At 43.4% G+C, this 26,675-nt stretch overlaps 1 pseudogene; it reads right to left on the minus strand.

The window, feature by feature from the left end:
• Positions 1-14,965: 14,965 nt before the first annotated feature.
• LOC123151355 (uncharacterized) lies at positions 14,966-15,104 on the minus strand (annotated as a pseudogene).
• Between the last annotated feature and the right edge of the window lie 11,571 nt (positions 15,105-26,675).

Below are 26,675 nucleotides of genomic sequence, written 5' to 3' on the forward strand. Positions count from 1 at the left end.
CCTAGGTGTAACATCCCAATTTTTAATTTAGATGTTACACATAGATCATCATATGCATATCATACTTTGTTTGCATTTTGTTGTGATCCTAGAAATTTTAAGAAACTCAAGGACCCAAGAAGAGAGTTAGAGGTTTCATAAAATTTTCATATTTGAATTTAGTTCAAATTTGAAAAGAGGATCAATTTGATTTTAATAATTTCTATCCAGTTATTTATTTTAAATAAAATAAATGAGAGAGGATAAAATGACGTCCTCAAAACATAGGAGAAATATTGGAAAAGAAATGTTGAAATCAAATTATTATTTTATTTGTACTTTATTTGCTATTTTATTTGAATTAGAGAAAAACATGCATTTTTGAAAAATTTGCATTTAGTCCAGAAATTTTTTCATCTTGTCCTAAATATTAGGTTTGGACGGTGAAAATTGTTTCCGGATTTTTCAGAATTTTTTGTTAGGATTTTTCTTTGCGGCAAAATTATTAAAAAAAACTTCCGGAGCGAACTGGGCCAAAGGCCCAGCCGGCCCACTCGCGCGTGCCGCACAGCCGTGTCGCCGCTGGACTCCGACAAGTCCGGGCACTCCCCGCCGCGTCGCCGACCCCTCCTCCAAGTCGGATCCCCCCGGGACCCCCTTTATAAGCCGCGCCACCCCCGCCGCCTCCTCCTCATCACCTCATCGCCTCGTCGCCGCCACAGCACCGCGCAGCCGCCGCCAGATCCACCCGCGCCGCCCGGTCGCGCCGCCAGCCGCCCGCGCTGCCGCCGCCGCTGCTGCTAGTCGTCGCCGCCGCCGCCCCGCCTCGCTGTTGCCCCCCCCCCCCCCCCCCCCGCCGCCGAGCTGCCGGAGCCACTGCCTCGCTGGAGCTGCCGCCGATCCGATCCGATCTGCCGCCGGTTTTTTTGCGAACCGGTATAATCCCTGAAAACCCGTCCCGGTTTTTTAGGTTTTCCTGGCTTTTAAACCGGTTTATTTTATTAGTTTAGTTTAATTAACGAACGTTCGTTCATTTAGATCTGTTAGTGAACACTTCTGTTCGTTTATTTCTTTTAAGGAACGTTCGTTCCGTAGATTTTTCTTTTTAGTTTTATTTTTGGCTAGGGACCTATCCGTGAATAGTTTTCTCGCGATTTAGCCCCTAATCTTAAAACTGGCATAAATTTTTGCTCGTCTGTCCAAATTAGATGAAATCAATGCCTAAATCTTCGTAACGATCTCTTCTTTCTAGTTAACCAACTGGAACGTGATTTTGACAATTTGAAATGTGAGTTTAGTTCAGATTAGTAATGATCTTGTTTCATTTGTATCTTGGGTTTCATAACTCCGTTTGAGTTGTTTCTTTTTGAAAATCGTAGCTAATCACATGTACCTACTGTTAATATCTAATCCACATGAAATAATGCTGTTAGGTTTTGTTTTCTATTAGTTTAGACGTTTGCTTGTTTTGAGTTTTATTTGGATCTTTTCTCATTTTCTCTCTGTTTCATTTGAGTGATTGCTTATGTATGCTACTATTGAAGGAAATATGTCCCAGAGGCAATAATAAAGTTATTATTTATTTCCTTAATTCATGATAAATGTTTATTATTCATGCTAGAATTGTATTAACCGGAAATTTAGTACATGGGTGAATACATAGACAAAACATATAGTCCCTAGTATGCCTCTACTTGACTAGCTCGTTAATCAAAGATGGTTATGTTTCCTAACCATAGACATGTATTGTCATTTGATGAATGGGATCACATCATTAAGAGAATGATGTGATGGACATGAACCATCCGTTAGCTTAGCATTATGATCGTGTTAGTTTCATTGCTACTGCTTTCTTCATGACTTATACAACTTCCTCAGACTATGGGATTATGCAACTCCTGAATACCAGAGGAACACTTTGTGTGCTACCAAACATCACAACGTAAAAGGGTGATTATAAAGGTGCTCTAAGGTGTCTCCGAAGGTGTTTGTTGGGTTGGCATAAATCAAGATTAGGCTTTTTCACTCCGTGTTTCGGAGAGGCATCTCTGGGCCCTCTTGGTAATACTCATCACTATAAGCCTTGCAAGCATTGTGACTAATGAGTTAGTTGTGGGATGAGGTATTACGAAACAAGTAAAGAGACTTGCTGGTAACAAGATTGAACGAGGTATTGAGATACTGACGATTGAATCTCGGGCAAGTAACATACCGATGACAAAGGGAACAACGTATGTTGTTATGCGGTTTGACCGATAAAGATCTTCATAGAATATGTAGGAACCAATATGAGCATCCAGGTACCGCTATTGGTTATTGACCGGAGACGTGTCTCGGTCATGTCTACATAGTTCTCGAACCTGTAGGGTCCGCACGCTTAATGTTCGATGACGATCAGTATTATGAGTTTATGTGTTTTGATGTACCGAAGGTAGTTCGGAGTCCCGGATGTGATCACGTACATGACAAGGAGTCTCCAAATGGTCAAGACATAAAGATCGATATATTGGAAGCCTATGTTTGGACATCGGAATGGTTCCAGGTGAGTTCGGGCATATACCAGAGTACCGGGAGGTTACCGGAACCCCCCGAGAAGTATATGGGCCTTATTGGGCCATGGTGGGAGAGAGGAGAAGGGAGGCTAGGAGGGGGCGCACCCCAAAGCCCAATCCGAATTGGGTGGGGGCACCCCCCTTTCATTCTTCCTTCCTCCCCCTTCATTCCTCTCCTAGTACAACTAGGGAAGGGGGGAATCCTACTCCCGATGGGAGTAGGACTCCTCCAGGGCGCGCAATAGAGGGCCAGCCCTCCCCCATCCTCTTCTCCTTTATATACGGGGGAGGGGGGCACCCCATAGACACACAAGTTGACATTGTTTAGCCATGTGCGGTGCCCCCCTCCATAGTTACACACCCCGGTCATATCATCGTAGTGATTAGGCGAAGCCCTGCGTTGATAACTTCATCACCGTCACCACGCTGTCGTGCTGACAAAACCCTCCCTCGGCTCAACTGGATCAAGAGTATGAGGGACGTCCCCGAGCTGAACATGTCTTGAATGGGGAGATGTCGTACGTTCGGTGCTTGGATCAGTTGGATCGCGAAGATGTTTGACTACATCAACCGCATTAACAAAAACGCTTCCGCTTTCGGTCTACAAGGGTACGTGGACACACTCTCCCCTCTCATTGCTATGCATCACATAGATAGATCTTGTGTGATCGAAGAATATTTTTTTTGAAATTACCGCGTCCCCGACAACTGTTTGTCTACTCTAGATTACCCGGTGTGGGAAGTTTGTTACTACGAATCTCTAGAGTCTGCAGATTGTCACCAAGGCGAGTTACACTTTGATCATACTCTTTTATAACCAGTTTTACTATGCATTAGTTATGCCCCTCAAATACTTGCATGTATAGGATTTGGGAACATGTGGTTTGGTTGTAGAACATTGAGGTAGGAACCTAATACCTTTTGATCACCCCGGAAATATATGTTATGCTCTATTTTCTTAGCCATGCTTGTAGATGGGGATTGGATCTTGATACACATGGAAGTTATGAGAGTTATTAATCTTGGATAACATTAAGGTGGCAACTTTAATACACATCTGGGTGGATTGGTTGGGGCACCTAGAGAATCCAGTGTTTGTCCATTTGGGAAATCCTGGAGTACCCGTGTGATTTTTCCTCGGTTCGCCACCCAGGCTCAAAGGGATCGTATGATATTTCATGCCTAGAAACTTCTGTGTGCAGCCACAAGCCATTATGGACTCTGGCGTAGTTGAGTAAGTTGTATGAGCTCTCGAAGAGGTGGACTCGTAGATGTAGGGGAAAGTAGGTGTACCGGTCTACCCAGAGTAGAGAGTTGATGCTTCAGAAAGACTATGTCTCGATCTTTCGATCATGGATGCGGTCGATTCTTGTGGGGAAAATTGCACAACCTTTACAGAGTGTATAAACTAATCATGGTTAGTTGTGTCCCCAGTTATGGACATCTTGAGTATATGGAATTAGATATTATTGTTGATCTCATCACTCTTTAAATTAATTTGAATTGGGTTTAATGATGATACTGGTTTTATTGGGATTTGAGTTGGAGGAACCTTCTCAAATATTGGTACAACTCGGGAGTAGTTTAAATAAAATTTATTCCTTTGTTGTAGGGAAAAACTAGATTTATGCAAAATCATAAACTTAGAGCCTCCACCAGCCAAATATTGCATGTAGATATAGTTCTTGCATTCATTGCTTTACAATGTATCTCTGCTAGCATATTCAATGTGCTGACCTACACTGCTGCAACGTCTCATGTTGCAGACAACTCAGACGATGAATAAGGTGCGATAGGTCGTTGTCATGCACTCAGCTATGCCGTTGGAGTTGATGGACTCATTTACCTTTGAAGCTTCCGCAGTTAATTAGTTTAGATGGCCTTCAGCCATATTATTTTGTGTAATCATACTCTTTATGAGGACTCGATGTAATAAGTGTGTGATTGAAATCTGTTATAATTCCTCGAGTACTGTTGTGTCAGCATTACCAATCCAGGGATGACACTTAAGCACAAAGACTTTGGTCCATTGGGATCATGGTCGCTACAAGATGGTATGAGAGCACACGCTGACTGTAGGACGCGACCACTAGGAGTAAGCCACAGGATTTGTCTTCTTTGCTCATTTCTAATTCTCCTCTATTTCTACTCTATATATGGCGGACCCTAGGAACAAGTTCACTCAGCCGGATGATGACACCCCTTTCAGATGACACTTGAAAGACGTCACTAAGTACTTGAACATAGGACTACCAAGCTTCATTGGGACTTTCTCTGTAACCTTACCGGAAGAGGAGTGCTGGAAGATCAAATCCGGGTACCTAGGAGGACATTTGCGCCAACAATGGAGCCCATTGATTTCTACCTGGATGCACCAAGATGGAGTTTGGGAAACAGCATGGCAGCCCACATCACTTTTGGACGCATATGTGAGGTGTATCACACGGAGCTGGAAAACACCATTTACCAAATATGTGGCCGCCGAGACAAAGAATGGGAGATGATTCATACCAGGAAGGATGGATCAATTGCAGCTTACATTCAGGAGATGGGTGATCACATTCGCCGACAAGAGAATCAACTGTGCTTCAACATGAAGAAGACCAAGAAGCTGATGAAGAAGAATATCGAGCTAGAAAGGAACTCAAGTTTACACGCGATGGATATGAGGAAGAAATTGCTGTGCTACTGGAGAAACATGAAGAATTGAAGAGGAAGCTAGGACTATCCGTGGAGAACCATAAGCGAGAACCAGCAAAGGAGATCCATTCGGAGGACTACATCATCTTGGATGACACTGACACGGACAGTGATGCAAATGATGACAGTGATGACGACTATGTTGATGAAGCTGGAGCAGATATTATGGAGTCTTCCTCCGATCAAAATTTCTAGACGACCACCATGTTACCAGCAGTATTCTTCCAAGTAGTTAGCAACGATTGGTTTGTAATCGTAGTTCAGATCCTTTGTGTGAACCTTGTTTGATTTTGAATGAAGTGAATTGATTGTGTTTGCCTCATGTGCATATGGGTAGTGAATCTCTCTTAGGCCTTATTCTATTCTCTTTTCTCACCCCTTCTAACCCATCAGATGCCTCCGAGATGTGACAATGGATTCGTGTTCCCACCATAGCTCACTTAGTTGATCCAGTAACAGAATGCCTTGATGCAGATGCTAGTTCAGAACCAGAACCAAGGCAGCAACAACAACAATAACCCACCACCACCATCACCTGTTGACAACCTACCCATTTTCTGAGGTTGAATCCGCCGCTCTAGCAGCACCGAGCCGATTGTTGCAGATGATTGGCTCCACAATATTGGAAGAGAGCTAACCACTTCGGGATGCACATATGCGGAGAGAGTGTGCTTTGCCGCACATCAGCTTGATGGACCCGCAGCATCTTGGTGGGAGAACTTCACCACCACTTACCCCATTGATATAGTTACATGGGATCGGTTTCAGTAGGCTTTCCGCCCCGCCCATGTTTCAGCAGGAGCTATGAGCATGAAGAAGTGCGAGTTTCCCAACTTGCGCCAAGGAGGTCATACAGTGGGACAGTATGTGGATGAGTTCAGCAAGTTAGCCCGTTATGCCCCAAATGATGTGGCCACAGATGCCGCTAAGCAGGAGAAGTTTCTTGAGGGACTCAATGACGAGCTAAGCATGCAGTTGATGGTGGCAACCTTCAACAACTACCAGGAGTTGGTAGACAGGGCTCTCATGATAGAAGGCAAGCCGGAACAGATTGACAATCACAAGTGGAAGTATGGACATGGGAGGTACACTTTTGGAGCTCAACAGAAGCCCAGCTATTCCTTGTACTCGGGAGGACATACTCACAACCATGGAGACCATAACCAAGGAGGACATACACACAATGGAGGAAGTTTGCACAACCACAGTGGCCCCAAGAATGGCAATGGGAATGGAGGAAGCAGCAGCCAGAACCGTTCCAACCCTGCAACACCAGCCAAGAGGGATCTGAGCCACATTACTTGTTTCAAGTGCGGGAACACCGAACATTATTCCACTTAATGTCCTGAAGCCAAGAATGGAAATGGCAATGGAGGTTCTGCAAAGAAGACCAACCCCTTCACCAAAGGTCAGGTGAACCACGTCAGTGTGGAGGAGATTGAGGATCAACCCGACGTAGTTGTCGGTAAGTTTTTGATTAATGTATTTACATCACTTGTTCTTTTCGATACTGGTGCATCTCATTCATTCATATCAAGGGGATTTGTGAATAAATATAAGTAGCCAACAGTAGCCCTTAAGTCACCTATGTTAGTAAGTTCCCCAAGAGCGGAGTATATGGCTAGTAGGGGATGCTATCAATTGCCAGTAACCATAGGTAGACATGTTTTCCCCACCGACCTGATTGTCCTAGAGTCACAAGGATTGGATGTGATACTAGGCATGGATTGGCTATCCAAGTTTGAAGGAAACATAGATTGCGCCAGTAAATCAATTCTTCTCACCACCCCGGAAGGAATTAGATCAAGTATGTGTCTAGGCATGCGTTGAGGAGGACTCAGGTGAATTCCTTATCAGGAGTTGTTTAGGAGGAAGTACCAGTGGTGAAGGATTATCCCGATGTATTTCTGGAAGAGTTACCAGGCATGCCACCAGATCAAGACATTGAGTTTTTGATTGAGTTATTGTCAGGCACCGGACCAATATCCAAGAGGCCGTATCGGATGCCCGCAAAGGATATGTAGGAAATTAAGAAACAGATAAAGGAGTTACTGGAGAATGGTTATATTCGACCAAGCTCATCACCTTGGGGAGCCCCATTGCTTCTAGTTGAGAAGAAGGATGGATACTTGAGGACGATTGTTGATTATCGTGATCTGAATGAGGTGAAGATCAAGAACAAATACCCTCTGTCGATGATCAATGATTTGTTTGACCAGCTGCAAGGAGCTAAAGTTTTCTCCAAGATTGATCTTCGATCAGGTTATCGTTAGTTGAAGATCCGAGAGCAAGATATACCTAAGACAGCCTTTACCACGAGGAATGGGCTATATGAGTATACCGTTATGTCATTTGGTTTGACTAACGCCCCTGCATATTTCATGAGTATGATGAACAAGGTGTTGATGGAGTTTTTGGATAAATTCTTCATGGTGTTCATTGATGACATATTGGTCTACTCGAAGAATGAAGAAGAGCATAAGGAGCATTTGCGTTTGGTTCTCGAGAAGTTCAGGGAACATCAGTTGTACCAAGTTCAGCAAATGTGAGTTTTGGTTGAAGGAAGTTCGATTTCTCGTACATGTTATATCTGGAGAAGAATAGCAGTAGACCCTACCAAGGTTGCTTCTATCACTAAATGGTTGGCACACACCTCAGTGGGAGAGATCAGAAGTTTTCTTGGACTCCCAGGTTATTACCGGAGATTTATTGAGAATTTTTCCAAGATTGCGAAGCCCATGACGGAGTTATTGAAGAAGGACACCAAGTTTAAATGGACTGAGGATTGTGAGGCCAGTTTTCAGGAATTGAAGAAGCGTTTGGTTACAGCCCCAGTATTGATTCTCCCAGATCAACGCAAGGATTTCCAAGTATATTGCGACGCTTCCCGTCGAGGACTTGGAGGTGTGCTTATGTAGGACGGAAGAGTTGTTTCATATGCCTCACGACAACTTCGACCTCATGAGTTGAATTATGCTACGCATGATTTGGAGTTAGTAGTCGTAGTGCATGCTCTCAAGACCTGGATACACTTTCTCATCGGAAACCGTTGTGATGTTTACACGGATCATAAGAGTTTGAAGTATATCTTCATGCAGAAGGAGTTGAACCTCTGGCAAAGGAGATGGTTGGAGCTCATAAAGGATTATGATATGAGATTGCATTATCACCCGGAAAGGCCAATGTCGTAGCAGTCGCGTTGAGCTGCAAGATTTATGTTAACACGCTCATAACCAGAGGATTACCTAAGGAGCTAGCAGACGATGTTCGAGAACTACGTTTGGAGATAGTTCCGAGAGGTTATGTTGCAGCATTGGAAATTCAGTCCACTTTGTTGGGTAAGATCAGAGAAGCCCAGAAGACGGACAAGGAGATTGCAGAGATAAAGGAAAGGATGAGTAAAGGAAAGGCTAAAGGATTTCGTGAGTATGAGCACGACACTTTATGGTTTGAGGATAGTATCTATGTGCCTAATGACCCTGAGATCAGGAAGTTGATTCTTTAGGAGGCACACGATTCACCTTACTCGATTCACCCAGGCAACACCAAGATGTACCTAGATTTGAAGGAAAGTTTCTGGTGGACAGAAATGAAGAAGGATATTGCCGAGTATGTAGCAGTATGCTATGTATGTCAGAGAGTCAAGGCAGAGCAACAGAAACCAGCAGGATTGCTACATCCGTTGCCTATACCCGAATGGAAGTGGGATAAACTTGGCATGGATTTTATCACTAGATTACCCAGGACTCGTTCAGGCTATGACTCTATTCGGGTTGTAGTTGATCGTTTGACGAAAGTAGCTCACTTCATCCCTGTGAAGACAACTTATACGAGTGCTAAGTTGGCGAAGATATACATGACCAGGATCGATGTCTGCATGGAGTTCCGAGGACCATTGCATTAGATAGAGGAACACAGTTTACTTCAAAGTTTTGGAATCAATTGCATGAAAGGTTGGGTACCAGGCTGGAGTTCAGTACAACGTTTCATCCAAAGACATATGGACAGACCGAGAGAGTCAATCAAATTCTGTATGACATGTTGAGACCTTGGGTGCTAGATTATGGATCTAGGTGGGATGACAATTTTCCCTATGCAGAGTTCTCCTATAACAATAGTTATCAAGCCAGTTTGAAGATGACCCCTTTCGAAGCTTTGTACGGAAGGAGGTGTAGGACACCGTTATCATGGGATGAAGTTGGAGATCGACAGTTATTCGGACCATACTTAATCAGAGACTCTGAAGAGAAGGTTAAGTTGATTCGAGACAGACTCAAGGTAGCCCAGTCAAGGCAGAAAAGTTATGCAGATACTAAACGCAAGGAGGTAGCTTATGAAGTCGGAGACAGAGCATATCTTCGTGTGTCCCCACTTCGAGGAGTTAAACGTTTTGGAGTCAAGGGAAAGCTAGAACCACATTTTATGGGACCATATAGAGTTTTGGAATGCATGGGAGAAGTTGCATATAAGTTGGAATTACCCAAAGGATTGTCAGGAGTTCATGATGTGTTTCATGTTTCCTAGTTGAAGAAGTGCCACGCGGAGATGGCTGGCATTCCTCTGAGAGATACAGTGCCACTGGAAGCAATTCAGTTGCATAGTGAACTGACCTATGAAGAGAAGCCAGTCAAGATTATCGAGTTTTCTAGCCGAGTTACTCGCAGCAAGGTTATCAAGTTTTGCAAAGTTTAGTGGACCCACCATACAGAGGAGGAAGCCACCTGGGAGCGAGAAGAAGACATCCGCAAGGACCACCCAAACCTTTTTGCTAACCAACCCGAATCTCGAGGGCAAGATTCATCTTAAGGGGGGTAGGTTTGTAACATCCCAGTTTTCAATTTAGATGTTATACATAGATCATCATATGCATATCATATTTTGTTTGCATTTTGTTGTGATCCTAGAAATCTTAAGCAACTCAAGGACCCAAGGAGAGAGTTGGAGGTTTCATAAAATTTTCATATTTGAATTTAGTTCAAATTTGAAAAGAGGATCAATTTGATTTTAATAATTTCTATCCAATTATTTCTTTAAAATAAAATAAATGATAGAGGATAAAATGACTTCCTCAAAACAGAGGAGAAATATTGGAAAAGAAATGTTGAAATCAAATTATTATTTTATTTGCTAATTTATTTGAATTATAGAAAAACATGCATTTTTGAAAAATTTGCATTTAGTCCAGAAAAGTGTTCATCTTGTCCTAAATATTAGGTTTGGACAGTGAAAATTATTTCTGGATTTTTTAGATTTTTTTTATATTTTATTAGGGTTTTTCTTCGTGGCGAAATTATTTAAAAAAAACTTCCGAACCAAACTTGGCAGAAGGCCCAGCCGGCCCACTCGCACGCGCCGCCTTCCCTGCGCCGCACATCCGTGCTGCCGCCAGACTCCGAGGAGTCCGGGCACTCCCCGCAGCGCCGCCGACCCCTCTTCCAAGTCGGACTCCTCGGGACCCCCTTTATAAGCCACGCCACCCTCGTCGCCTCCTCCTCATCGCCTCGCCGTCGCCGCAGAGCACCGCGCCGCCGCCGCCCGAGCCACCCGTGCCGTCCGCTCGCACCGACGAGCTGTCGGAGCCATTACCTCGCCGGAGCCGCCGCCGATCCGATCCGATCCGCCGCCGTTTTTTTCGCGAACCGGTATAATCGCCGAAAACCCGTCCTGGTTTTTTAGGTTTTCTCGGTTTATTTTTAAACCAGTTTACTTTATTAGGTTAGTTTAATTAACGAACGTTCTTTCGTTTAGATCTGTTAGTGAATGCTTCCATTCGTTTATTTCTGTTAACGAACATTCGTTCTGTAGATTTTTCTTTTTAGTTTTATTTTCGGCCAGGAATCTATCCACGAATAGTTTTCTCGCGATTTAGCCCCTGATCTTAAAACTAGCGTAACTTTTTGCTCGTTTTTCCAAATTAGATGAAACCAACGCCTAAATCTTCATAAAAATCTCTTCTTTCCAGTTCACCAACTTGAACATGATTTTGGCAACTTAAAATTTGAGTTTAGTTTAGATTAGTAGATGATCTTGTTTCGTTTATATCTTGGGTTTCGTAAGTCTGTTTGAGTTGTTACTTTTGTCAAACCATAGCTAATCACATGTACCACTGTTAAGATCTAATCCACATGAAAATAATGCAGTTAGGTTTTCTTTTCTGTTAGTTTAGACGTTTGCTTGTTTTGAGTTTTATTTGGATCTTTTCTCGTTTTCTCTCTGCTTCGTTTGAGTGATTGCTTATGTATGCTACTGTTTGTCTATGCTAGATTACTCGGTGTGCGAAGCTTGTTACTACGAATCTCTAGAGTTTGCAGATTGTCACCAAGGCAAGTTACACTTTGATCATACTCTTTTATAACCAGTTTTACTATGCATTAGTTATGCCCCTCAAATACTTGCATGTATAGGATTTGGGAACATGTGGTTTGGTTGTAGAACATTGAGGTAGGAACCTAATACCTTTTGATCACCCTGGAAATATATGTTATGCTCTATTTTATTAGCCATGCTCGTAGATGGGGATTGGATCTTGATACACATGGAAGTTATGAGAGTTATTAATCTTGGATAACATTAAGGTGGCAACTTTAATACCCATCTGGGTGGATTGGTTGGGGCACTTGGAGAATCCAGTGTTTGTCCATTTGGGAAATCCCGGAGTACCCGTGTGATTTTTCCTCGGTTCGCCACCCAGGCTCAAAGGGATCGTATGATATTTCATGCCTAGAAACTTCCATGTGCAGGCACAAGTTATTATGGGCTCTAACATAGTTGAGTAAGTTGTATGAGCTCTCGAAAAGGTAGACTAGCAGATGTAGGGGAAAGTAGGTGCACCGGTCTGCCCGGAGTAGAGAGTTGATGCTTCAGAAAGACTATGTCTCGATCTTCCGATCATGGATGCGGTGGAGTCTTGTGGGGAAAAGTGTGCAACCTTTGCAGAGTGTATAAACTAATCATGGTTAGCCGTGTCCCCAGTTATGGACATCTTGAGTATCTAGAATTGGATATTATTGTTGATCTCGTCACTCTTTAATAATTTGAATTGGGTTTAATGATGATACTTGTTTAATTGGGATTTGAGTTGGAGGAACCTTCTCAAATATTGGTAGAACTTGGCAGTAGTTTAAATAAAATTTATTCCTTTGTTGTAGGGAAAAACTAGCTTTATGCAAAATCATAAGCTTAGAGCCTCCACCAGCCAAATATTGCATGTAGATATAGTTCTTGCATTCATTGCTTTATAGTGTAACTCTGCCAGCATATTCAATATGCTGACCTACACGGCTGCAGCGTCTCATGTTGTGGACTACTCAGACGACGAATAAGGTGCAATAGGTCGTTGTCATGCACTCAGCTATGTCGTTGGAGTTGATGGGGTCATTTACATTCGGAGCTTCCGCAATTAATTAGTTTAGATGGCCTTCAACCATATTATTTTGTGTAATCATACTCTTTATGAGGACTGATGTAATAAGTGTGTGATTGAAATCTATTATAATTCCTCGAGTACTGTTTGTGTCAGCATTACCGATCCAGGGATGACACTTAAGCACAGAGACTTCGATCCATTGGGATCATGGTCGCTACACTAGGCCCCACACTAGTTGGGCGAACCGGGTCCCGCCGCTTGTAACGACCGGCTGGTCGCGGAACCGTGCGTCGTCCGGGCGAGCAGCGTGCTGCCGCGTGTCGAGCAAGGATTGGTGCGGGGAAGAGCTCGGGCCAGCACCGCCGGAGGAGCGCCGCGTATTGCGCGCTGGGCTGGAGACAAGACGTGATCGGCTGGCGCTGACGCTGGCGCGTTTGTCGTGCCTGCCACCACGGATCCCGAGGAGGATCGACTGGGATGCTGCTACAGAACTGATTCCGAGGAGGATTTGCCTCCCAGATGCTAGCACATGAAATATGGATCTGCCAGCGTGTTTTTGTCGCTGATTTCATCATTTTCATTCTTGTTTTCTACTATAGCATCACTAGAAAACTCATGCACATCATTAGTAGCAGGATTAGTCAACGATTGATCATCACAATTTGGACCCCCTTGATCAATGCTGGTGAGATGAGAGGGCAGGAGAAAAATTTCTTATCGAAGGTGAGCGCCGGCGTTTGGATGTAGATCAGTGAATGGGCATTTTGTTTCATCAAAAACGATGTCACGAGATATATTAACGTGACCAGTGGATACATCTAGGAACTTGACACCTTTGTGTTGGGGACTATACCCTAGAAAAACACATTACTTGAAGCGGAGCATGAGTTTACAATTATTGTATGGGCGAAGATCGGGCCAACAAGCACACCCAAAAACACGAAGGGATTTGTAGTCTGGTTTTGTGTGGAAAAGTATTTCTACCGGAGTATCATTGTGGATGACTCGACTAGGAAGCATATTGATGATAGGAACCGCAGTGAGAAAAGCCGCATCCCAAAATTTGAGAGGCATGGAGGCCCCTGCCAAGAGGGCTAGCCCAACTTCTACTATGTGTTCATGCTTACATTCAGCAGAGCCATTCTGTTGATGAGCATGAGGACATGAAACATGGTGTGATATGCAAAGTGTTTGGAAGAAGGAGTTTAATTCTTCATACTCCCCCCCTAGTCCGATTGTACTACAATGATTTTGGTAGCAAATTTTCACTCAACCAAGGCTTGAAAATTTTGAAAAACTTGAAAGACATCGAACCTATTTTTGAGAAGGTAAATCCACACAAATTTTCTATAGTCATCTATGAAGCTCACATAGTAGTCACGTCTACCAACGGATGTAGGGGCAGGACCCCACACATCTGAGAAAATCAATTGAAGTGGTTTGGTAGAGACAGTAGTAGATATTGGATAAGGTAATTGATGATTTTTAGCACACTAACAAGAATCACAAATAGTTTCGACATTGCGCTCACCAACAAATGGTAGCTTATTTTTCCTAAGCAATCTTTCAACTAGACAAAAAGCAGCATGTCCTAATCGATCGTGCCACTGTGTTGATGAGACTTTGACAACACCATTGGCTTGTTTATTGTATCGCCTAAGCTCTGGAATCAACGGGTAATGCGCTCAAACACATCTACCTCGATAGAGAACCTTCTTCGTTGTCTGGTCCTTGATAAAAAGAAGTAGGGATGAAATTCGAGGAAAACATGATTATCAATGGCAATTCTATGAACGGAGAGAAGACTTTTACCAGCACTAGGAACATGCAAGATTCTCCTAAGATGAATTCTATCATGAGGGGTACAAATCAATGTGACAAATCTGCATACCTTCTCCACTTGTCGTGTGGATATGATCTTTGCCATGGTACTTTTCCTTCATTGTGACTTTCTCAAGTTCATTGGTGATGTGATTAGTGGCACCACTATCAACATACCAATTTGTATCAACTCCGTAGGAGCCATCAGCCGCGGCATCTACCTTTTCTTCATCTTGAGAGTCGTCGTCATCTTCGTGATACCGGTACCAACAGTCCTTTGTGGTGTGCCCTGGCTTACCACAAATCTGGCAGCAAGGCATCTCTGGTCAGGACTAGTTGGGGCCACCACCACGGTGACCTTTGGACGCACCAGGGCGGCCATTGGAGCTGCCATCGTCGCTGTTGCCGCCACCATCATGTCCTCCAGACCTACCCTTCTAGCGGGAAGAGCCATGGACGCGGGAGCCACCACCCCGGCCGCGCATCATGACATTGCTAGAGGAGAAGAAACCACTTCTGCCCGAGTTGTTGAACTAGGCCATGCGCTGATCGAAGTTGCTCAACATAGCATAGAGTTCGTCGAGGGAGACCGGCGTGACGCGTGCATCGAGGGTGGAGATGAGGGGCTGGTAGTCGACCTCCAACCCATGGATGATGTAGGAGATGAGCTCGTCGTCTTGGATGGCCTTCCCCGCAGCTGCAAGCTTGTTGACGAGGCCGCGGAGAGAGGCGAAGTAGGCGGAAACCGTCTGGTTGCCCTTTTGCGCATTGATGAGCGTTGTCCTGATGTTGTTCACATGGCTCATGGACTGTGATGAAAACATACCTGCCAACATAATCCAGAGCGCGTGCGCCGTGGTGACCGTGGTCACCATGATGAGCACCTCCTTGGAGAGGGTGCTGAGCAAGTAGCCAAACACATGTTGATCCTCCCAGACCCAAATTGGGTGGAGAGGGTTGGGCGCACAGCTTTCTTTGCCATCCTTGTCTTTGGTGACATGAAGCCTGGCCAGCTCCGGTGTGGTGTCGTCGACGTAGCCGAAGACACCGGCGCCACGCAGATGGGGAGTGACCTACATGCACCACAACACGTAGTTTGTGTGTGCTAGCTTCTCGGTGACCTGTCCATTGAGGGTAGGTTGGGAGGAGCCGGATGAGGAAGACATAGCTAGGCTCAGGATAGATGGGATCTCAGTAGATGGGAAAAGATGGGGCTCTGATTACCATGTGCGATCTAGCGAAAAGTCTTGCCTAGCTCAGGCCAACAGGTTCGTGTTAAATAGATGGGGCGCACCTCCCATAACAGCGCATACATGTGGTTGAGATTACAATCTTGGAGATGAAGAAAAGGAGATAGAGATAAGATGTTACATGAGATAAACATAGTGCTCTAACAACCTATCTATCTCCTACACCACATATATCTCTGGGCTAGATACGCCGAACATGTACATGACATGTTTAACACTAACAAGCAAATTTCCCTTAAGAGTTCCTTCAAAACTCACATGTGCTGAATGGAATGGACATAGATCACTTAATACTAACAAGCTAAGGGCATGGGTGAATGCTTGAGAAGCCAAAACTTTTATGTTGTGATCATGAATTCTTTTGTAGGTTGTTTAAACCCATTGGAGTGCCTTATTCATTAAATATCTGGTAGAGCAAATTTCTTCAGTGGGAATACAAATGTTCCCAGGATATTAATAAGAAAAATATCGTATCACCTGAGGGATATATGTTACTTACTATGGGACTTCTACAAGTTGTTATGGGCAACAAATAATACAGTTTATAGAGGAAGGGGGGGGCAATCACCAAAACAATCCACCATGACCTTGAGCCCTGTAGAGACGGCTAGAAACCTGGGATCACAATGCTGGGAGCAAAAGCGTTGACACGTAGTCAGATATGCAAGTCTAGAAATTGCTACTTCCATGGACAAGGAAGACATCAAAGCCGCCATCGGGAATCAAGGAATGCGCCGCAAATCACTGTTGCCATCCCGGCCTGCAGGACCGGCCACAATGATGCCCCTATAACCACAGTAGCATGGCCCATGCAAGATATCGCTAAGGCGATGCCCTGTCATCTGTCCTCCACCGACACACAAGCGGTCTAGAGGGCCACAACAACATTCCAACAACAAAGGATGGTGTATAGTTGAAGTTCAAAATAAGGGATGGGGTTGCTCGTGAACTGGGCACCGAGTCCTATTGATGATAGGTTCATCCGAGGAGCTAATGTCACTGGGAAATAGGAGAGCGAGGCTAGGATAAAAGGGTTAATGATATCTCATAGAAAGCTAGGATGGGAAATAGATGAATGAAACAACTCCACTAATTTCAACACTCTCCACTAAGGGTAATTCACTTAGAAACCACAATAGCAACCGTGAAAAATGTGGTACACAATCACATGAAAGGTCCAGTGGGTGTCGACTACCAAGAAAGGATATTTCTTTTCTAAATTCGATGATGTCACTTTTCCCAAAATTAAAGTGCTAGATGCACTCATCCACCCCCCCCCCAAAATTCTCTTCCATCGAATCCACCACTGTGCAAGCCCGGTGCCTCTTGTTGTAGTGATTCTTCCATGCTCCTGTCCTCCATAAAACTGCCTTATGGCCATACTTGTGTGTTTTACACAATCTAGTCAAGTAGAGATCAAGAGAAAGTCGCATGAACTACCAAGGGAGCAATGAGGGGGTATGGGTAGGGATATTGTGATCAAACACTCCCTGATTGCACCTTTCATGTGAGATTCATATGGGGATTGTTTGCCTGAATATTTCCCATAGCCTCTACACAATCAAGAGTTGACCTTGAAGAGCTAGTTAGATTATCACCAACTGTTGAATGTGCAAGATGGTTGAAGTCTGGTGTCATTAACTCACGACTCTCTGGCTATTGCATATCTGTTAATAAGCTAAGACGTCTTACTGAAGAAAACTAAACTTTGACAACTTCAAATGTTATGCCATTCACTCTCGTCGACACATGATAGATGGTGAAGTGTTTGCATGCTCACAATCTTTTTGGCTACCAACTATCATATCTGGCTTTTTCTGTCATATTCAAACAGTATTGCAAGCTGCGGGAAGGCTCTTGAGTTCCTCTCTTTTTCTCAGGATATACTACGTGAGTTCTTAACCATGAGTGTTGTAGGTGTCTGTCTTTCATATATCTATCTACTCCCATACCATTACCTAAGAAGGAAACTTGCTAACGAAGTTAATATGGCACTTGATGATGCTGAAGAAGGTTTTCGTGCCAAACAACTATTGCGACATCCAAACTCCATACCAAATCTGAAGTGTTATGATGATTGCACAGATATATCAAATTCTTATGAACAATCAGATTTGGCACAAAAGTTTGATGGTCGCACATAAGTGAAAAAAGTCTAACACACAAATCAGGAAATAATGTAGTCATAGATCACAAGATTACCACTAGACATCCAAACTCGTAGCAGAAGTAGAATCGATTTAATGCGTTGGTGTAACTTTTAGTTGTACTACCGTCTCCTCATGGTGCAATGAATTCTCAAGTGTATAGTCATAATGCCTCCAAAGTATCTACACATTGAACATTGCTTGTCTCAACTGTTAGATCTGAGATGGCAATTTTGGATGTGGGAAGAGTGACCCTAAATTTTTAGCTCCTCTCCTTGTAAGGTCATCATGAGCTTCTACGTTTAGTGCCCATTAGAACTCAATGTCATGTCTAATTCAGATCCTAACCTGAATTAGGCTTCAACATATATATGTCATGACATAGATAATAGTGTTCTCTAACATGTTGGAAAATTTTAAATAAAAAAAGTTCATAACCAAAATGAAATACAACGGATAGAAGTTGCATTCGAATTTCCATGTGTTCTATTGTCTTGCAAGCATTTCTTCACGTCTACAAGATAAATGCTTTGAATATGTCTCACTCAATGCAACATACCATCGAGTCATGATGCTAATCATCCGAAATCTTACTGCACGGTTCGACCTTAAGGAAAAACAAATGGGATCGCCAATGTAAAAAGAAAAGAAGAATGTCCAAAAAATGGGGTCGCCACTAGTAGTTGAAATGCCAACTAGAAAGCAGAACAAAGGATGAAGGCCCAGCGAAACCGGTTTAGTTATCTTCTTCCCGGAGATGAGATGGAGACCATGTTTCATGCCTTCCAGCGACTCGCCTCCATGGATTCGACGACTCGGTGTCAGGGGTGCTTGCGCTTGGAACAAAGTGTGCAGGCACTAGCCACACAACCACCTCTGCCGTAACGGTCGCACATCTCCACCAGGACCACAACCTACCGCCACCCAGGTAACCCTCCCTCCTTTCGGCGATTATGCTCATTCATTTTTGCAATCTATGAATAATCCCCAATCCTCTCATAGCACCACTCTTCCAATGTTGTCGGCTATAAATCAGCTTGATGGTCGGGGCTACGCGCACTTCACAAAAATTCAAATAGGGAGGGAGTCGTCAGAATTTCTTTGGAGGATGTGGGGAATAGATGTTGGGATGGGGAACTTGGGTATGTTGTACCACGAGCTGTAGGAGCGGCTGCTTTGTAGGCTCCATACCCTGAACGCGATGTTGCAGGGCCTGTTCTTCATTGAGGAGGACCCTCTCTAGATTGCGCAAGACCTCGACGTTCGTGAGCATGAGGTTATGTCCCGCGCCAACGCCATGGGTGCGGGGGATTTCCTCAATGGTGGGACTTTAGCATTGAGGTGAATTATCCCCACCTTTCCCTCCCTCCTCTCTCTCCATGATTTTTTATATTAGATTAGAGATTTCTATTATTCCTGTAGTGTGCAAATACATTTTGTAAGATAGATTTTCCACTTTTCCCGTGAAATAACGCTACATAGCTTGTGTATGCAAGAAAAAACAGGAAAAATGGTTCAAACAACAAGCTTACATGTAGTTATATGTTATGATAAAAGTTAGTGGAAGCGGTCACTTGCATAGTCCCTGATTATAGGACTTGAATTTTGCATCCTTTAGGACATTAAAATAACTTCCTCTGAATTCCCCATTAAGTACTCATCGTAAAAATAATGAACAACCTTTATAAAAGGGACACAAGCAAGAGTTCACATTTGTGAATTATTCAAGTTAGGATGTTTTCCTATTGGCTCTCCTCATTCCCCTAGAATTGCTACTCCACATCATTTCATGAACCTATGTTTCTTTTCGTTGATAGGTTTTGAAGAAGGCACTAGAGGTATGAGACCTCTAATTTATCTCCATGTATTCCCAAGCTGCAGCAGCATCCCAATCTAATCCTGAACTGGAAACTGCCATCATTTGCCACTTCCAGAATCACTGGTTATGCATTAGGGACGTGGATGGGGAGTGGTATAACTTCAATAATCTATATCCGTCCCCTCTCTCATTTTTTCCTTTCCGCGTACCTTGACACCATGAGGGGGCTTGGCTCAAACAGCTATGTCGTAAGGGGCACTTTCCCCAGGGATTGGCCTACTGACAAGAATGATTTTGGCTAGTGGCTGACGCCAGATGGAGCCAGGATCATTGCACATTTATGGTTCGAGCGCGGCAGAAACAAGAGAGAAACACTGCATTAGCAGTGGTCTCGAGGAGGTATCTCACAGTGTGGGTATCCGCTAGCTTGAGGAACCTTGAAGTTCCAGGCACCAAGACTGAAGTACATAGTTGCCAACATGCCTATGACGCAAGTGGAGAGTGCTGATAACCTGAAGGCAGCAATATCTATTAGCTCGATGCCATTTGAAGCTCCGATGACTAGTTCTCATCCCGCACAATAAGAGAGAATTTTGACCACGATGGAGGAACCTAGCTCTGGTAACTTTGAAGGGTCGATCGAAGAAGATTAGGATGTAATATTTCTTCTCCATTCACATAGGAACATTCTTTAATGCGAAAAGAAAATGAAGTCTTCGTTCACTGGAGCAGCTATTGTGAACTTATGATATGATGTAATGATTTGGATGCTGGATTGAACCCATGTGATGATGATATTTACATGCACACATTCAACTTCAGTCAAATGAGTCTGAGCATCTCTTTTTCTAAATTTGTTGGAATTCATTTGAAATGCTACTACTATAGAATAGATATCGGGGTTGGCTAGATGCCTAGATCTCAAGTTCCCTTCTTGCCTTATCTAACATAAGGTTTGGCTACCTGTATAAGAGTGGATGGGTTGTTCTGTGTAGAGCATAGTCCAAAACATTCTTATGGATATACTGAAGGTTCATATATGGGCTGACATGTAATAATAGGTTTATCTTCGATCCTTCATACTCTTCCACTTTTACTGTATGGGTTAAATGATGTGTACTTGAGGTTGAGGGTAGTCTATTATGTCCTTTTGATATTAAGCTTTTCTACGCATAGCAAAACATTCCTTATCTTTCAATTGTTTCAAGTGCATATGTGGGTATGTCATATTTCAATCAAATAACAATCTGTCGCATTTCGTAGTTTGTGATGATCAATGCTGCTTTGCACAAGACCCAAAAGGGATATCTATGAATACTAGCTATCTAATAGGTTATTAGTGATAGGAAAATGGCCAAATTGGCTAAGTTATAGGCAACCCTGTAACTCCTGCAGAAAAAACATGCTCTAATGAGCAGAGCACAAACTGTCACACCTTCATAGCTGGGAATTCTGGCATCTCCCTGCACTCTGTCTAGTTGTGGATGCTATATTGGACTAATAGCCCACTTAATCTGAAGGTGGCGTTTCATCCGAGCAATCCACATGACGTGGCATGGAGGAAACAAGGACACATAGTTGCATCCACAAGGTTCACAGTTCACAGTTCACACATCACAGCCCAGAGGGAACCTGCTACCTGTGTGAGGTTAGAGGCAAGCACAGATATGTGTCTCATCAATTAAGCAGGAGACATGACCTCTCCATCAATTCCAATTTCGAACTGCACCAGTCGATCAAGCAATGTTGGGGATATCTCTTATTAGGCACTTATCGGTCAACCCATGATAAGGGGTAAATTAGCCAGTTTATCGGTATATTAGCCGATTTATCACTATATCGACTAACTTATCAGCCAATTTATCTTATCGACTAGACACAGGTAAGGGATAAATCGGCCGATTTATCGAAATATCGCAGGGTATCTTGAACAGTGCGATCAAGCATTCATTCAAAGTTCTACCGTCCTAAACGAGATGTCACGGGAATGTCAGGTCGCCTCTTGGTGATAAACATAGGTGGGAGCAACTGATGAAGCCCGAGCTAGCTAGCTAACAGATTCTCGGACGGCCATGCATATTGTGCCGAGCCTTTAGTTGCATCATGTAACCAGATCTCCACCAAGGGAAATTCACTTAGAAACCACAATTGCAACCATGAAACACATGCTCTACACATGTCATTTCTACAAACTACACAATCACACAAAACACCCATAGTGGGTACCATCTACAAAGAAAGGATATGTCTTTCGAGATGCGGTGATGACACTTTTTCCAAAAATTTAAGTGCTAGATGCACTTCTCCACCCCCCCCCCCAAAAAAAATCTCTTGTACCAAATCCACCATTGTGTAAGCCCATGCCTCTTGTCACAAAAGTTGATGGCCGTGCAATCTAATTTGGCACAAAAGTTTGATGGTTGCACAAAAGTGAAAAAAATCTACGACACGAACCGGGAAATAATGTATTCAAAGCTTACAAGGTTACCACTAGACATACAAACCTGTAGAAGAAGTAGAATCGATTTACCGCATTGGTGCAACTTTAGTCGTACTACCTTCTCCTCATGGCTCAATGACTCAAGTGTATAGTCACAATGCCTCCAAAGTCTCTACAAGTTGAGGGAGAAAATATTGCTCGTCCGAGCTATTAGATCTGAGCGAGCAACTTTGGACATCGGAAGAGTGACCCTAAAATGTTTGCTCTTCTCCTTATAAGTGTAATATCCCAATTTTTAATTTGGATGTTATGCATAGATCATTCATATGCATTTCATACTTAATTGCATTTTGGTTGTGATCCAAGAAATCTTAAGCAACTCAAAACCAAAGGAGAGAGTTGGAGGTTTCATAATTTTCATATTTGAATTTATTTCAAATTTGAAAAGTGGATCAATTTGATTTTCAACAATTTCTTTCCAGTTATTTCAATTCAATAAAAATAAATGAGAGGAGATAAAATGACTTCTTCAAAAAAGAGGAGAAATATTGGAAAAGAAATTTTGAAATCAAATTATTATTTTATTTGAATTTTATTTGCAACTTTATTTGAATTAGAGAAAACATGCATTTAAAAAAATTGCATTTAGCCCAGAAAATGTTCATCTTGTCCCAAATATTAGGTATGGATGGTGAAAATTGTTTTTGGAATTTTTAGATTTTTATTTTTATTTAATTAGGACTTTCTTCACGGAAATCGTTAAAAAAGGTTCCTGGGCCGGCCCAGCCATGACCCAGCTCGCGCCGCCCCGCCCGACCGACTCCGAGCAAGAGACCGGCCGTCGCATGCCGCCGCCGCCGCGGAGTCCCGCTCGGACTCCGCCTCCGCCCGATGTCGGCCCCTTCCCCAAGAAGCCCTCCCCTGGCCCCTTTATATAAGGCCGACCCTGGCCCCCTCCACCACATCGACCGCTGTCATCCCACGCATCACCGCCGCCGCTACAGTGCCACTTCGCTGCCCGCGTTGCCGCCGCACTTAGCCGCCGCCGCCCCCAGCGCCGCACCCCGCCGCCGGAGCTGCCTCGCCAGGAGCCTCCGCCGACGTCGCCTCGCCCGCAAGTCACCACCGTCGTTGACCTCGCCGCCGCTGCTGGTTAACCGATATAAACCGATTCGGTTCACCGGTCTTTTCTCAGTTTAGTTTTGTTTTTTTAGTTTCGGTTATCAGGTTTAGATCGATTAGTTTTTTCGTTAGTTTAATTAACGGACGTTCACCCATTAGTTTATTTTAACGAACGAATTCTTTCGTTAGGTTCTGTTAGCGGCCGTTCGTTTTGTAGATATTTTTTTTGTTTAATTTTCACCCAGGGACCTATCCACGAATAGTTTTCTCGTGATTTAGCCCCTAATCTTAAAACTAGCGTAACTTTTAGCTCGTTTATCCAAATTAGATGAAACCACCGCCTAATCTTTGTAACGAATCCCCTCTTTTCAGTAAACCAACTTGAACATGATTTTGACAATTTAAAATTTGAGTTTAGTTTAGATTAGTATTCGATCTTGTTTTGTTTGTATCTTGAGTTCGATCTTGTTAAGATCAACTCCACATGAAAATAATGTTGTTAGGTGTTGTTTTCTGTTTAGTTTAGTCGTTTGCTTGTGTTGAGTTTTATTTGGATCTTTTCGTGATTTCTCTTTGTTTCGTTTGATTCATTGCTTATGTATGCTACTGTTTATCTACGCTAGATTACCCAGAGTGTGAAGCTTGTTACTACAAATCTCTAGAGTTTGCAGATCGTTAGCAAGGCAAGTTACACTTTGACCATACTTTTCTATACTCAGTTTTTACTATGCATTAGTATTGCCCCCCAAATATTTGCATGAGTAGGATTGGGAACATGTGGTTTGGTTGTAGTACTTGAGGTAGGAACCTATTACCTTTGATCACCCCAGGAATACACGTTATGCTCTATCATTGCTTAGCCATGCTCGTAGACGGGGATTGGATCATGATACACATGGAAGTTGTGAGAGTTATTAATCTTGGATAATATTAAGGTAGCAACTTTAATACACATCTGGGTGGATTGGTTGGGGCACCTGGAGAATCCAGTGTTTGTTCGTCTGGGAAATCCCGGAGTACCCGTGTGATTTTTTCCTCGGTTCGCCACCTAGGCTCAAAGGGATCATATGATATTTTATGCATAGAGACTTCTGTGTGCAGCCACAAGCCATTGTGGGCTCTAGCGTAGTTGAGTAAGTTGTATGAGCTCTCGGAGAGGTGGACTAGCAGATGTAGGGGAAAGTAGGTGTACCGGTCTGCCCAGAGTAGAGAGTTAATGCTTCAAAAAGGCTATGTCTCGATCTTCCGATCATGGATGCGGTCGAATCTTGTGGGGGAAAGACATCTTGAGTACCTGGAATTGGATATTGTTGTTGATCTCATCACTCTTTAAATTAATTGAATTGGGTTTAATGATGATACTTTTTTAATTGGGATTTGAGTTGGAGGAACCTTCTCAAATATTGGTTCAACTTGGGAGTAGTAAATTAATTTATTTCTTTGTTGTAGGGAAAAACTAGCTTTATGAAAAATCTTAAACTTAGAGCCTCCACCAGCTAAATATTGCATGTAGATATAGTTCTTGCATTCATTGCTTTATAGTGTAACTCTGTCAGCATATTCAATGTGCTGACCTACATGGCTGCAACGTCTCATGTTGTAGACTTCTCAGACGACGAATAAGGTGCGATAGGTCGTTGTCATGCACTCATCTATGACATTGGAGTTGATGGACTCATTTACCTTCGAAGCTTCCGCAGTTATTTAGTTTAGGTGGCCTTCAGCCATATTATTTGTGTAATCATACTCTTTATGAGGACCTCGATGTAATAAGTGTGTGATTGAACTCTGTTATAATTCCTCGAGTGTTGTGTGTGTGAGCATTACTGATCCAGGAATAACACTTAAGCATAGAGACTTCGGTCCATTGGGATCGTGCTCGCTACAAGAAGGTCATTAAAGCTTCTACATTTAATAATCATTAGAACTCGATGCCATGTCTAATTCTGATCCTAACCCTAATTAGGATTCAACATATATATGTCATGACATAGATAATAGTGTTCTCTAACATGTCGAAATATTTTATATCAAAAACTCCATAACCAAAATGAAGACATCGAATAGAAGTTGCATTCAAATTTCCATGTGTTCGACTGGCTTGCAAGCATTTCTTCACGTCTACAAGATAAATGCTTTTATATCTCGCTCAATGCTACACACAGTCGAGTCATTACGCCAATCATCCGACATCTTACTCCACCATTCGACCTTAAGGAAAAAGAAATGTTTTTGCCAATTTTTAAGAAATAAGAATGTCAAAAAATGAGGTCGCCACTAGTAGTAGCAACATTGGCTAGAAAGTAGAAGAAAGGACGAAGAAAGGACAAAGGCCCAAAAAAAGCAGTTCGGCCATCTTCTTCCCGAAGACGCCGTTTTTCTATTAATAATAATGAATAATCACGTAATTACGAAACCGGGAAAGGATTGATCTAATTATTAAAATCAGGAAGGACGCCGAGGAAAACATCATCCAGACCTGGACGTTATTACGCCCAGCGTTCCTACCTGGACGCTAGTATCAACCCCGTCCTAGGTTAGCCCCACTCGCAACCAAGCCGGTTGACTCTGCTTTGGGCGTTTCGTCCCCCCGAGCTCCTCTCCACCGCCGCCGCCGCCCTCCACCTCTCCCCGGCCGCCGCCGCCAACGCCGCCCTCCGCCTCTCTTCAGCCGCCGCCGCCACCGCCGCCGCCCGCCTCTCCCCGGCTGCATCTGCGTTAACCTCCCACCTCTGCCTCGTCCCCTCGTCCACCTCCTGACGGTGAAAGTAGGCTGTGCCACCGCGACGAGTCTAGCGGACGTGATAGCCAATCTCTCGTATCTCCACCGCATTCTCCACATCTCGTCCGTTCCTCGTCCCAGCTAACCCAGCAGCGTCAATCGTGGCCCGCAGTAGAGCACCACAGGTGTGTTGACGCTCAAAAATGGCATGATCGCAAAGAGTGACTTGAGTCTATAATGGGATGAGCCTATATTATGAGTTCATGTCACCATTTGATGGCCCTCTTCAAGATGATCGAAATAAATATGAAGATGGACCAAAACGGAGCTCAAGTGCAAAAGATATGACAATTTTGGAGATACCCGTGTTGACACCAGATTGAAGAATGGCATGAAACCAAATTAAGACTGTCTCGGATGTAAAATGTTACAACTGCAAAGTTGTGCGTCTCGTCAAAACGGTTGATTTTGATATAAAAATCGTCTTAATCCGAGGTCGTATGCAACCTGTGGAGGCAAAACAAGGTCAGAAACAGAAGATGCAGAGTCATTTCGGACCGACCGAGTTGATTTGATCGGTCAGATCGAGTTGGTCCGAAAATTTACCAGAGAGTTGGCAATGTTGACTCGGTAGGACCGAAATGAACCAATCGATGAGACCGAGTTGGTCCGAGAAATTGCCAAAGATTCCTGTCCGAGTTTGGTTAGGGTTTTTGACGTTTTGGATGGACTTTTTAGTCCTTTTCTTGTACGGGAA

Source organism: Triticum aestivum, chromosome 1B, assembly GCF_018294505.1.
Source record: "Triticum aestivum cultivar Chinese Spring chromosome 1B, IWGSC CS RefSeq v2.1, whole genome shotgun sequence".
NCBI lineage: Eukaryota > Viridiplantae > Streptophyta > Magnoliopsida > Poales > Poaceae > Triticum > Triticum aestivum.